The sequence below is a fragment of the Schistocerca nitens genome, chromosome 6, assembly GCF_023898315.1.
Source record: "Schistocerca nitens isolate TAMUIC-IGC-003100 chromosome 6, iqSchNite1.1, whole genome shotgun sequence".
NCBI classification, from domain to species: Eukaryota; Metazoa; Arthropoda; class Insecta; order Orthoptera; family Acrididae; genus Schistocerca; species Schistocerca nitens.
The window spans coordinates 339,795,806-339,809,560 of NC_064619.1; the positions used below are offsets into that span (position 1 = coordinate 339,795,806).

The 13,755-nt window shown below is 42.7% G+C and overlaps 1 pseudogene; it reads right to left on the minus strand.

Annotated features, from left to right (window-relative positions):
- Nucleotides 1-9,822: 9,822 nt before the first annotated feature.
- LOC126191886 (5S ribosomal RNA) lies at nt 9,823-9,940 on the minus strand (annotated as a pseudogene).
- Nucleotides 9,941-13,755: the final 3,815 nt, after the last annotated feature.

A 13,755-nucleotide genomic window follows, 5' to 3' on the forward strand; every position in this document is an offset into this window, starting at 1 on the left:
GCGAGATCTGAGTAGGTGTGGGATACATATAAAAGTCTGCGTGACTCATACAGATGACAATCACCACAGTTCTTAGGAAAAACTATCCTCATTCAAATTAAAAATCCCTGTTTGACGTTTGCGATAATATACTCATAAAATACCTAGAGGGCGTAATGTTACATATCAAATCAAAAATAAAAAGATATGACTTCATAGGTCATTTCGCGACTTTTAATTTGAATGAGGATAGTTATTCATAAGAACTATGGTGATTCTCATCTATGTCAGTTATGGAAGATTTTTGGACATTACCTACTTTTTTAATGATTGGCATGTTCCGTTATAATTCTGTTATGTCAGAATTGTTATTTTCAATGCTAACCAGTATGTGTACATATTCTGCTTTTCTGTGCTTTGTATGCACAGTCACTCTTCTTAACTCTGCGTGTTGCATTTCGTAGGTTTTAAGGACTTTTATTGTTGTTATTGTTGTTATTAATAATACCAACTGGCATGACTAGTATCAGGTGAAGCAAAACACACACAGACAGACAGACATGTATGTTGTTGTTGTGGTCTTCAGTCCTGAGACTGCTTTGATGCAGCTCTCCATGCTACTCTATCCTGTGCAAGCTTCTTCATCTCCGAGTACCTACTGCAACCTACATCTTTCTGAAGTGTATTCATTAGTGTATTCATCTCTTGATCTCCCTCTACGATTTTTACCCTCCACGCTGCCCTCCATTGCTAAATTTGTGATCCCTTGATGCCTCAGAACATGCCCTACGAACCGGTCCCTTCTTATTGTCAAGTTGTGCCACAAACTCCTCTTCTCCCCTATTCTATTCAATACCTCCTCGTTAGTTACGTGATCTACCCACCTAATCTTCAGCATTTTTTTGTAGCACCACATTTCGAAAGCTTCTATTCTCTTCTTGTCCAAACTATTTATCGTCCATGTTTCACTTCCATACATGGCTACACTCCATACAAATACTTTCAGAAACGACTTCCTGACACTTAAATCTATACTCGATGTTAACAAATATCTCTTCTTCAGAAACGCTTTCCCTGCCATTGCAAGTCTACATTTTATATCCTCTCTACTTCGACCATCATCAGTTATTTTACTCCCTAAATAGCAAAACTCCTTTACTACTTTAAGTGTCTCATTACCTAATCTAATTCCCTCAGCATCACCCGATTTAATTTGACTACATTCCATTATCCTCGTTTTGCTTTTGTTGAAGTTCATCTTATATCCTCCTTTCAAGACACTGTCCATTCCGTTCAACTGCTCTTCCAAGTCCTTTGCTGTCTCTGACAGAATTACAATGTCATCGGCGAACCTCAAAGTTTTTATTTCTTCTCCATGAATTTTAATACCTACTCCGAAATTTTTCTTTTGTTTCCTTTACTGCTTGCTCAATATACAGATTGAATAACATCGGGGAGAGGCTACAACCCTGTCTCACTCCCTTCCCAACCACTGCTTCCCTTTCGTGCCCCTCGACTCTTATAACTGCCATCTGGTTTCTGTACAAATTGCAAAAAGCCTTTCGCTCCCTGTATTTTTCCCCTGCCACCTTCAGAATTTGAAAGAGAGTATTCCAGTCAACATTGTCAAAAGCTTTCTCTAAGTCTACAAATGCTAGAAACGTAGGTTTGCCTTTTCTTAATCTTTCTTCTAGGATAAGTCGTAAGGTTTGTATTGCCTCAAGTGTTCCAACATTTCTACGGAATCCAAACTGATCTTCCCCGAGGTCTGCTTCTACCAGTTTTTCCATTCGTCTGTAAAGAATTCGCGTTAGTATTTTTCAGCTGGACTTTTTTGTTTTATTGACTTTTATTGTTAAGCTTCATTTTCTGTAATGCCAACTAGTAGGATAGCTTGACGTATACTACATGTACACTCGCTGTTTTTAACATACGGAGCCCTGAAGACGGCAGTAATGAGATCCCGAAACTGGTCGTGTAAAGGAAATAACGAATTCTGAAAACATACAGCTGTTCGGTGATTTTTCTTTGGTAAATATTTGATCGGCTTCTGTCCGGTATCCACGATGGATCAACAGCGATGGAGATAAGATTAAGAATGTAATGGGAATTCCACTATTAAACGCAGAGGAGAAAGCAGATAAGTGGTAAGAGTAAAATGAAGACTCCTACGAGAGGGAAGAATTGTTTGATGACAGAAGAAGAAATGGGAGTTGATATGGAAGACATAGGGAATTCAATGTTAGATAGAGATAACAGACCTCAGAAGACTTGTGATCATATAAGGCAAAAGGGATAGATAATTTTCCTTCTGAGTTTCTAAAATCATCCGGGGAAGTGGCAATGAAATGACTATTCTAGTTGGTGTATAGGTTCTATGAAATTGGAAACATGTCATCGGACTTTCGGAAAAAACAATCGACATAATCCCGAAGACAGCAAGGGAAGATAAGTGTGACAGCAATCCTATAATCAAATTAACAGCTCATGCGTTTAAATTGCTGACAAAAGTAATATACATGGGATGGAAAAGAAAACTGAAGATCAGTTAGATGATGATCAGCTTGGCTTTCGCAAATGAAAAGGAAGTTCTGACGTCGCGCTTTGTAATAGAAGCATGACTTCAGAAAAACTAAGACATGTTCATTGGATTTGTCGCCATAGAACAAGCATTCGACAATGTGAAATTGTTGGATATTCTGAGAAAAATAGAAGTAAGCTGTTATAGTATCGAAGTTTATCGATATTGCCAGAGACGGCGCCTGTGGCCGTCGTGAGGGGCGCTAAGAACCTCCAGGCTGCCGACAAATGAAGACCGCCAGGACGATGTTATAAGCCGTCAGCATCTGGGCACCAGTTTTCTACTTCTACTTCTACTTCTACTAATAGTTCCGTGCTTCTAGTGAGGGTTCTGTGTCACTAGTTGGTGCCGAACATTACTGCAAGTTATTGATAGCTCTACCGACATGTCGACCGGAGTAGCCGAGCGGTTCTAGGGGCTACAGTCTGGAACCGCGCGACCGCTGCGGTCGCACGTTCGAATCCTGCCTCGGGCATGGATGTGTGTGATGTCCTTAGGTTAGTTAGGTTTAAGTAGTTATAAGTTCTAGGGGACTGATGACCACAGAAGTTAAGTCCCATAGTGCTCAGAGCCATTTGAACCATTCTACCGGCATGTAGACATACACCAGTGTCAGGCATCTGCTTATTGCCAGCCACGCCTATATCAAGTTGTTAACATTGTAGCAGTTCGTCAGAACAGATTGAGTGCAGTATATTTACGCAGACTGCATTTGTATAACCTAATCTTTTGCTTACCTATCCAGATTCCTACGGCGGCAGATCCTGTAGCTACCTTCCACCCATTTGTCATTATCAATGAGGGCATAACGATTGTCACCGCGCAACAGAACAGCTGTAGGGAAAGATGGATAATATAAGATATGTGCAAGAAACAACAGGAATAATAAGAATGGAAGACCAAGAACGAAGTGCTGGAATTGAAACGTGTGTAAGGCAAGGACGCAGTCTTTCGGCTCTATTGTTCATTGTATACATCGAAGAAGCAATGACAAAAATAAAAGAATAGTGCGGCAGTGTGATTCAAATTCAGGTTGAAAGGATACAAATTATAAGATTCCCTGATGACATTGTTCATCTCAGTGAAAGTGAAGAAGAAATACGGAACATGTTGAATAAAAAAAAAAAAACAGTCTAATGAGTATAAAATATGGATTGAAAGTAAATCTAATAAAGAAGAAAATATAGGGGAGAAGCACAAATGAGATTAGTTATAAACATCAAACCTGTTGTGGACCTTGTAGTATATTAAGGAATTCTGCTACCTCGGAAGCAAAATACACGCGATGAACGAAGCAAGGAGGACATAAAAAGTAGACTAGGTCAGGCAAAGAGGACATTCCTATACAAAAGCAGTATACTAGTATCAAACATATATCATACTTTGAGGGAAAAATTTCTCAGAATGTACGTTTTGAGCACAGCACTGTATGGTAGCGAATCATGGACTGAGAGAAAACCAGGAAAGACGAGAATCGATGCTTGGTTCAAACGGTTCAAATGGCTCTGAGCACTATGGGACTTAACATCTATGGTCATCAGTCCCCTAGAACTTAGAACTACTTAAACCTAACTAACCTAAGGACAGCACACAACACCCAGTCATCACGAGGCAGAGAAAATCCCTGACCCCGCCGGGAATCGAACCCGGGAACCTGGGCGTGGGAAGCGAGAACGCTACCGCCCGACCACGAGCTGCCGACGAGAATCGATGCATTTGAGTTGTAATGTTCTAGCAGGAAGTCGAAAATTAGGTGGTCTGATAAAATAAGGAATTAGGAAGTTCTCAACAGAATCGTTGGAGAAAAGAACATATGGAGAACACTGACAATAAGACATCTGTTAAGACAGAAAGGAATAACTTCCATGGTTGAATTTTCTCATAATGAGAGGAATGAAGGGAGATTTTTTTAAGTATTAAAACCACTGAAAAGCCAAAATATTTTTGATTCAAAACAACCGGTTTCAACAGTCTTAGTAGTCATCTACGGGTCTTAAACATTTTTTGTAATAGAACTTGTTCGTTTTACGCTGAACCTCATGCACAAGAGGTCAAGTGCACAAATCTCAGCACATAATACACGTCTGTCATCACTATAATGTTCAAAAACGTACAGCACCTTCACCAAAAGGCCATGTCCATATACATATTGCTCACAGATGCTTGTTACATGATACAAATACGGTACACATATGTCCAGCATATGTAAACAGATGTGCTATTGTGTGCCATATCTGTATCATGTAACAAGCATCTGTGTGCAATATGTATATGGAAATGGCCTTTTGAACGAGGTACTGTATGTTTTTAAATATATCTTAGCGATATTGACTTTTGAATAGTTTTTAAAACATCCACGGTGCTAGAGGAAGCTGTAGCTGCTAAAAACCGTAAGGAAAGGCAGAGACTGGAATGCATCCAACGAACAATTTAGGATGTAGGATACACGTTTACTCTGAGATGAAGAGGTTGGCACAACAGATGTATTCGTAGCGAGCTGCATCAAACTAGACGGAGGACTGATGACTCAAAAAATAAATAGATTACTTAATTAAAATAATAGAAACTGAGCGACTCACGGCTCGTCCTCACAGTTTCTTTCCTGTTTACCAAGTTTCACAGCTGTTGCTAAGCCATTCCTCGGTAATATCGTTTTCTTACAGAAGTGCTAGTCCCGCAGATAATGCAGAACTGTTTACTTTGGCAAGTAGGAGGCAGGTACTTGAGGAAGTGAAGCTGTGTGGGCGAGTCATGAGGCATGCCTGGGTTCCTCAGACGCAAGTACAGTGATCGCAAAAAGCGGGAGAGCGAAAGATTCACCCTCATACAGGTTAACTTGTCACATACAACCAGCATAACATGTGCTCCATACAAAGTAGAAGAATTTCACTTCAAACAGCATTTGTCGTCAAATTTTATTTGTTCGCCACTGTTTAAAGAGGAAGAACTATACTCAATTGCACTATGAACAGTTTTTTGTCGATAGTCAGATCCAAGGCCATTGTGACATCTGCCGCCGCTCATGAAGTTCCAGAGATGTTTCCAGAACAGTGTGATTCACGCTGGCGATAAAGTAGGCCGTCGCAGTGCCGCTTGTGGTGACCTAATCTCCACATTGTGACACTCCCATGTACAAAAGATGGCGCTGTCTCCCCCCCTCCCTTCCACACACACTGTCTGGCTATGGTTGTGCCATACGTCCGTCATGCTGTTATGTAGTGTCCTAGCGACTGATTTATAGCTTAATTTTGCGCTACTCAACAAACGATTACAAAAAGTTGCCTGTGAGCACAGAATGTTAGTTGCATCGAAGTGTGTCGTGTGCACAAGGAAGGAAAGAATACGCATTGCAAACATACACGATCATTCTCAAATTTATTTCTAAATTCGGATACACAGTCGTCTAGCAAGCAGCCATTAAGTAGTTCTGTAGCCATTTCTGCTTGGCGCTAACTTTTAATCTTCCTTCTTATACAGAATGCTTATGTTTCTAAAATGACTGCAACAATAAGCACACACAACTGGATGCACAGTTTGTGATTATACAGACTGCAAAAATCTCACGAAAGGCAGAGTCCCAGGTTCGAGTTCTGGAACATAGCTTTACCTGATGGGGAATGTGAGTTAGACTATTTTCGTCTAAGCCCATTGTGGCTGGTCAGATAATAGTGCGTTACTTTCAACGCTTCGCTGACGTACAAACACATTCTCAGTGCCTTGGATACGTGTGTATTCTAGTTGCTGTACTATTTCGAGGAGAGACGAAGCTGAGATTGTTTCACCGGAACCGATATCGAAATTGAAAGCTGAGCAATTTCTTTGTCGGAATGGAAGGGTTATTTACGTAATTACATTTCCTTAATAACAACAACTTGGTTAATTTATTTGTTTACATATTGAAATTACTTTTATTTTAAATTATTTATATATTAACTACTGGCCTGGAATTAAATGACATTTTTATTGTAAGTTATTAATACAATTAACTACCTTCCCGGATAGCGGAGAGCGATAATGCACCGCTTCCGGGATTGGGGGAGGCGATGCAGCCCTGGGTCGAATCCGCCTCGAGGATTAACTTCGGGTGCTGATGAGCCTTCCAACCTGGAATTTATACAGCTTCCCACACCCATCTAGATGAATACCGAGCTGGTATACACATCCCGTCTCAGCTACTCGACCGCAAATATTCAGACAAAAAGTTCTCACAATTAACATGAGATTTACTCTAAACGCAGACGTAAGGAGGAAAAAACGTCCTTTCCGGGTGGGGAGTGGTGGGGCAAGCAAAAGGCATCCGGCTACCAACTGCAATTAACATTGCCAAAACCCATAAACAACGCCGAACCCGTAGAGAAATGGACAAAGGCAAGGTTCAAATGGTTCAAATGGCTCTGCGCACTATGGGACTTAACATCTATGATCATTAGTCCCCTAGAACTTAGAACTACTTAAACCTAACTAACCTAAGGACAGCACACAACACCCAGCCATCACGAGGCAGAGAAAATCCCTGACCCCGCCGGGAATCGAACCCGGGAACCCGGGCGTGGGAAGCGAGAACGCCACCGCACGACCACGAGATGCGGGCCACAAAGGCAAGGAAGAACAAAGAGATTTATGTAATTAACCATTACAAGGTGCAATGGAAATACGTACCTTGAAAATTAAAAGAAACACGAATGGAAATAAAGACAATTAAGTTAAATCGAATGCAGAGATTCTAAAAATAATAATTTATATTTAATGAATAATATCTCCGCTACTACAGATACTCTCAATCTGTTTCTTATTGATGTGTACATAATCCCTCCTCCATTAAAAAGTACCTCTTTTGTTAATTAAGCTGGCTGAGGAGATATGTACTGACGTACTATAGACAGAATATTTTTTACTTTACACCAAAACAAAGGATCCCTTAGCTTTCATCCTGATCACTTTTCATCTCAGGAGACGCTGATAAATGAAGACTGACTCGAACATGGTGCTATTGAACAGGACATGACAAACTGAAGATTGATTTTAGTGTGATACTTCGCGAACCCGATGCTCTGGAGAAAAGGGTTCTAGCTGAAGGGGTTGTCCCGTTCTATGACTGACTGGCGGTTGACGGGCGTCGCCTAGCTACCGAGAATCTGTGAAACTTCTTTAAAGCCTTCTCGCAACAAACAAACAGACCTGCTGTTCAGCTGCAGCCTTCATACTCGCTTAGGAATGGTAATAATGGGTACCTGGATGCATTCATACAAGTTTGTGAAGAAAATCCGTTGTGCTACCTGTTGTGTCGATTCCCTAAGGTCTCGACACAATGAGTGGCTAGGTGCACGCGAAACTAACGCAGACGGGCGTAAATTCTGAAACAGGAGACTGGATGAAAAACTATAAAGAAAAGAAGAGAGATTGTCATCTACTTAACTTTTAATGATGTTCTTCTTGTTGAAATACATCTCTTGCATAGTAGTAAGCAATTAGCAATGATACACATGGCGCCTTGCTAGATAGTAGCTATGGAATAAGCTGAAGGCTATTCTATCAGTCTCTCGGCAATTGAGAGGAATACTAGGTAGGTCTAGTCGCAAGCTATGTCGTCCGTACAACTGGGGCGAGGTCAAGTCCGTGTCTTGTGACCTGCCCTGTGGTGGCGCTACGTTTGCGAATACACAGTGGCGACACGCGGGTCCGACATGTACTACAGGACCGCGGCCGATTTAAGTTACCACCTAGCAAGTGTGGTGTCTAGCGGTGACACCACACTACCCGCGAGGGAACACGTCATGGGAAGCACCCTTGCATACACCTTGTCGGCCACTGATGACGTAGGGCCAGCCACCTGGGGAGAAGAATTCAGAGATTTTTGTAAGCGATATGGAGTAGGTTGGCACCCTGCAACAAAGACTGTCAGGCTGGAGTTACCCAATGTCGATATTCCACTCGGGGAACAGTGCAAATTGAGGTCACTAATGGCAGGACGATGTAACGGGAAATTCACCGTTCCGAAGGACAATATCGGGAGAATGAGAGCAAATCCCCCAAGCACTGGATCCATGGATTCAGTTTGGTCATTCTTTTTTGCATATGGTCATTCCATGCCACTCCATCGTCATTCTATCTGAGAGTCTTATCGTGGAACGCAATATGTTCAGATTCTGATTTCGATTCCGGTCTTTCTGACTTTGCGCTCTGGAGGCATGCCAGTCTGTTCCCCAATCGGTTTTCAGGCATTAAGTCTGATACCTGTATTCACCCTAACGTCTGTTGTTACTTTGTGACATCCTCAATTCCATTCAGTTTCCGATAACATTAATAACCTTCCAGAGCTTTATTTTCCATCCAGTTCGACTGTATTACCGCTTCTTAGCCTTCCTCTAAATAAAATTTGGACACCACATCCGCAATATAATTATTGGAGACAAAAGAAGCCTCATGAACATGAACCGCCTCCATGGCCAGAACAACTGACCATCGGGCGCTGGTTTTTGCCTGGGGAGTGACTAAGGACAAAGCAGTGAACAGAGTGCAGAGTTTAAGCTACTCTGAGCGGCACCTGTAAAGATATAGAGATAAAAGCCATCAGCTGCTAATCAATAGCTATACAACATCACGTCAGCCCACCGGGACACCAACCCGTCGCGGCGACACCACGACAGCCGTCTGTGTCTCCATACAGCAACGACTGCACCATGTAGTGTAACAAAACGGTTAATCCGCGCTACAAATCCTACTACTGAGACGCATCTAGTACTGGTCAAATAAAGCCTGAGAGACTTTTGTTAATAATAGGTATCTAAATGAATAATTTTAACGTAAAAATTACGTTGCCTCAGATTGCAGTTAAATGGTCTTCAGTTTTATTGTAGCATAATAAATTACGTGGCACGTAGCCTTATCTTGAGACTACCTACTGACATTAAAGAATTACAGTAAGCCAGTGCGTGTACACTACATTTGGAGTACTTATTAATTATATGTTAATGACATCCTTGACTTATTCTGCGAGTTAGATTAATGTCCTTATGTTTAAGTAAGAAAGTACATTAAATTACACTCTCGTATACTTACAGCACTCCGTCTTCAGGCCACAAGTGGCCCGTCCGGACCATCCGACCGCCATGTCATCCTCAGTGGAGGATGCGGATAGGAGGGGCGTGTGGTCAGGACACCCCTCTCCCAGTCGTTAAGATGGTTTTCTTTGACCGGAGCCGCTACTATTCGGTCGAGGAGCTCCTCAATTGGCATCACGAGGCTGAGTGCACCCCGAAAAATGGCAACAGCGCATGGCAGCCTGGATGGTCACCCATCCAAGTGCCGGCCACGCCCGACAGCGCTTAACTTTGGTGATCTCACGCGAACCGGTGTATCCACTGCGGCAAGGCCGTTGCCACGTATACTTATAGGCAAGTAACATTTATATAGTCATATGGTCCAATGTACTTACGTTGAATATCATCTATGTTGCCATTTAGTTTATACCTTAAAGTGGCAAACATTTACAATGACTGCATGAGTGTCACACTCCAGCGTTGCCGTGCTTCTTTTTTTTGCATCTGGAACAATGTCAAAATGCAGTTAAATGGGATAACGTCTTGTTCTAAAACGCACAGGAATGTAGAATGTTGTACTGATTCAGTTTCTAGAATACCATGGTCGAGTCCTATTATTAAAGATAGCCCCATATTCTATGCTGGGGCACCCTGCTTATACTATAGCATTATGTTACTTATGGACATCGTGTTAGTGGGATGGTAACCTAAAATTCGGTATCGTATAAATGGGCAGTAATTAGAAAAAAATAGGTATATTGTTCATCTGTCAGGACCTATCAGGGAGAACAACTATTAAAATCAACCAGCAACTGCTATGTTTAATACTCGATATACTATCCTGTGTTGAGACCTGATTCATTGAAGGTGTAATGCTCACATAAGATATAAATGCAAGTCAGAATGTTGCCGTTACGTAGCACTTGGGCAGACGTATTACATTTTGCTTAAGGTCTAACACACTGGTGTCGCAATAATAGGAGGATCGCGCTTGGTAACCACTACCCACAAACGCCTACTATATTTTATACGTCATCCTTTATCCTAAAGCTTTCTGACACAACCTGTCTATCCTCAAGACAACCATACCGAACAATATGATAGTAATATAAGGTTTAAAATTTTACCGTGCATGAGGTTTTAAGATACACTGCCTTATCGTCATAGAAACTGTGTAGCTGAGTGGAGCAATAGACACACTGGTTTTTTCGTTATTGTTATTTTGTTATTTCACCCTCCCTCACCCCATAAGGGCGGGGCGGGGGTGCTGTCGGAGATACAATTAGTCCGCTTTTCAGTCATCCGGACAAATAGAACTATATTAGATTAAAAAACACTGTTTACATGGATTTAAAACATTTGGAATAGTGAAAAATTAATGCAAGTATTTATATGTGTATGAAGACCCTAAGCTGAATGAGGTAATGTTAGGCGAAGAGGAGGTAAGGATGGAGGACTGATGAATGGCATCGCTGGGGTAAGAATGGCTGTTGGGAATGGGGGGCGGGGGTTCAAAATGGTTCAAATGGCTCTGAGCACTATGGGACTTAACAGCTATGGTCATCAGTCCCCTAGAACTTAGAACTACTTAAACCTAACTAACCTAAGGACAGCACACAACACCCAGCCATCACGAGGCAGAGAAAATCCCTGGCCCCGCCGGGAATCGAACCCGGGAACCCGGGCGTGGGAAGCGAGAACGCTACCGCACGACCACGAGATGCGGGCAGGGGCGGGGGGGGGGTGGGGTAAATGGTGGTACCGGGAAAGATAGGAGGGGGGGGGGAAGGGTAGGGAAATATGAGGAGGGGAGGGAGAGGGAGCACTGATGAGGTGGAATAGGTGGGCTGGATTTAAAATTGGTCGGATGGATAAATTTCGGGACGAAGTTCTCGATCTGGGAGGGGAAATGGTTGAAATTTCGTTGGGAGGGCATGTGGAGAGTCTGGATGTGTAGGGTAGGCGAATGGTGGTGCAGGAGCCGTAGCATTCGAGGATCGGAGAGTGGAGGGGCAACTATAGAATTATTTGAGCCAAGTTTTTCGGATGGTGTAGGTTATTCGGAGGTGTTCATTGTAAGCGAGGAGAGATGGTGATGAGTTAGTAAAGGATCCTCAGGGAAAGGTAAACGGATGCCGAAAGAGAGGCGGAGTGCGTGTCGTTGTTCCAGGATCTGGAACAAAAATAGAATTCAGATAACCATGCAAAATTTGCATATCAAAGGATGGGTCTGATCCCGGTTTTGTAGGTGTGGTGCACAGACACACTGAAATGGTGCTACCGATAGGAGAACCAGCTTAGACAGTCATAAAGTAATACCACAATGAATGGCACAAAACAGTTACGTATTTGGTTTCCCAATTATAAACAGTCATATACAAGTTAATTGATCGAAGCAACTTGTCCTAATTCAGCGTTCAGCGCAACGTAAGGCTCCCTCTGTTGGATAACCCTTGAAATGAACTGACGTTCCCTTCATCCCATCAATCGTTAGAGATATGCACAGAGAGAATAACCAGCATGGTACATATACATCAAATTTATGTGCGGCGTTTTTATCGTAGGCCCATGTCTTGCAGTCGTCAGTTGGCCTAGAGTAACGTATACCGTAAAAACATATCTCGTAGAAAAAGGATACCAACATCCGTATTTCTTATTCAAAATTTTATTATCTAAGCAACCAGCTTCGACACTTTACTAGCGTCACCTTCATGTCGCTACGCGAAAAACGAATAGAGACATCCAGAAACTGACGTACACAGAGTAGGTACCATATAGACTCTAAGACGAAAAACACGACACACCAATAAGGAATTATCCGAATGGGACGGAAACTGGTAGATGTAATGTACATGTACAGACATATAAGTGATTATAGTTTCAGGAACTTCACAAACTGAGCAAGTCAGTAACGTGTTGGTCCACCTCTGGCCCTTATGTAAGCAGTTATTTGGTTTGGCATTGATTGATAGAGTTGTTGGATGACCTACTGAAGGACACAATGCGAAAGTCTGTACAACTGGCGCATTAGATAGTTGAAATCTTGAGCTAGTTGAATGGACCTGCACATAATGCTCCAGACGTTCTCAATCAGGGAGAGATCTGGACACCTTGCTGGCCAATGCAGGGTTTGGGAAGGACTAAAACAAGCAGTAGAAACTCTCGCCGTGTATGGGCGGGCATTATCTTGGTGAAACGCAAGCCCGGGACAGCATTCCATGAAGGGCAACAAAACGGACTACAGAATATGTGAAGAGCAACAAAACAGTCTGTAGAATATCGTCGGCCTACCTGGGGGCATTATCTTGGTGAAACGTAAGCCCAGGGCATGAAGGGCAACAAAAATATAGAATACATGAAGGGCAACGAAACAGTCTGTAGAATATCGTCAGCCTACCCGCGGGCATTATCTTGGTGAAACGTAAGCCAACGGCGGCATTCCATGACGGGCAGCAAAAAGGACTATAGAATACATGGAGGGCAACAAAACGGTCTGTAGAATATCGTCGGCCTACCGCTGTGCTGTAAGGGTTCCGTGGATGACAAACAAGGTGGTCGTGCCATTACTCTTGGTTGTCGGGCCATACGGCGAGCGTCAATCCTGTTGGTACACCACCACAGCGTCTTTGCGGGTCGTCGGGGCTCATTTCGAAGTGGAACTCATTGCTGAAGACAATTCTACTCCAGTTAATGAGCCTCCAGGCTGAAGACGTATTAAAGAGTCGCCCCGGACAGCAGTAAGATACCAACCTGACTGTCGCCCGCCATACGTCCCGACACAAGGCGTGATGGAGTGGGATGCCATTTATTGTCATAGCAAGACCTCTTCGGTTGTCATCCGCGACACGTTTGCAGCACAGTGGTATGTCAAAAATATTCTACGCCCGTTTTTGTTGCCCTTAATGGCAAGTCAAATGGTTCAAATGGCTCTGACCACAATGGGACTTAACATCTGAGGTCATCAGTCCCCTAGAACTTAGAACTACTTAAACCTAACTAACATCGGAACATCACACACATCAATGGCAGTCAAACGGGTCTTACTTCTCAACAGGATAACGCTCGCCTGTACAACGTGAGTGTTTCTATTGTTGTCTTCGTGTTTGCTGGACGCTACATTAGCCAGTAAGGTCGCCGTATTGCTCCTTATTTGAG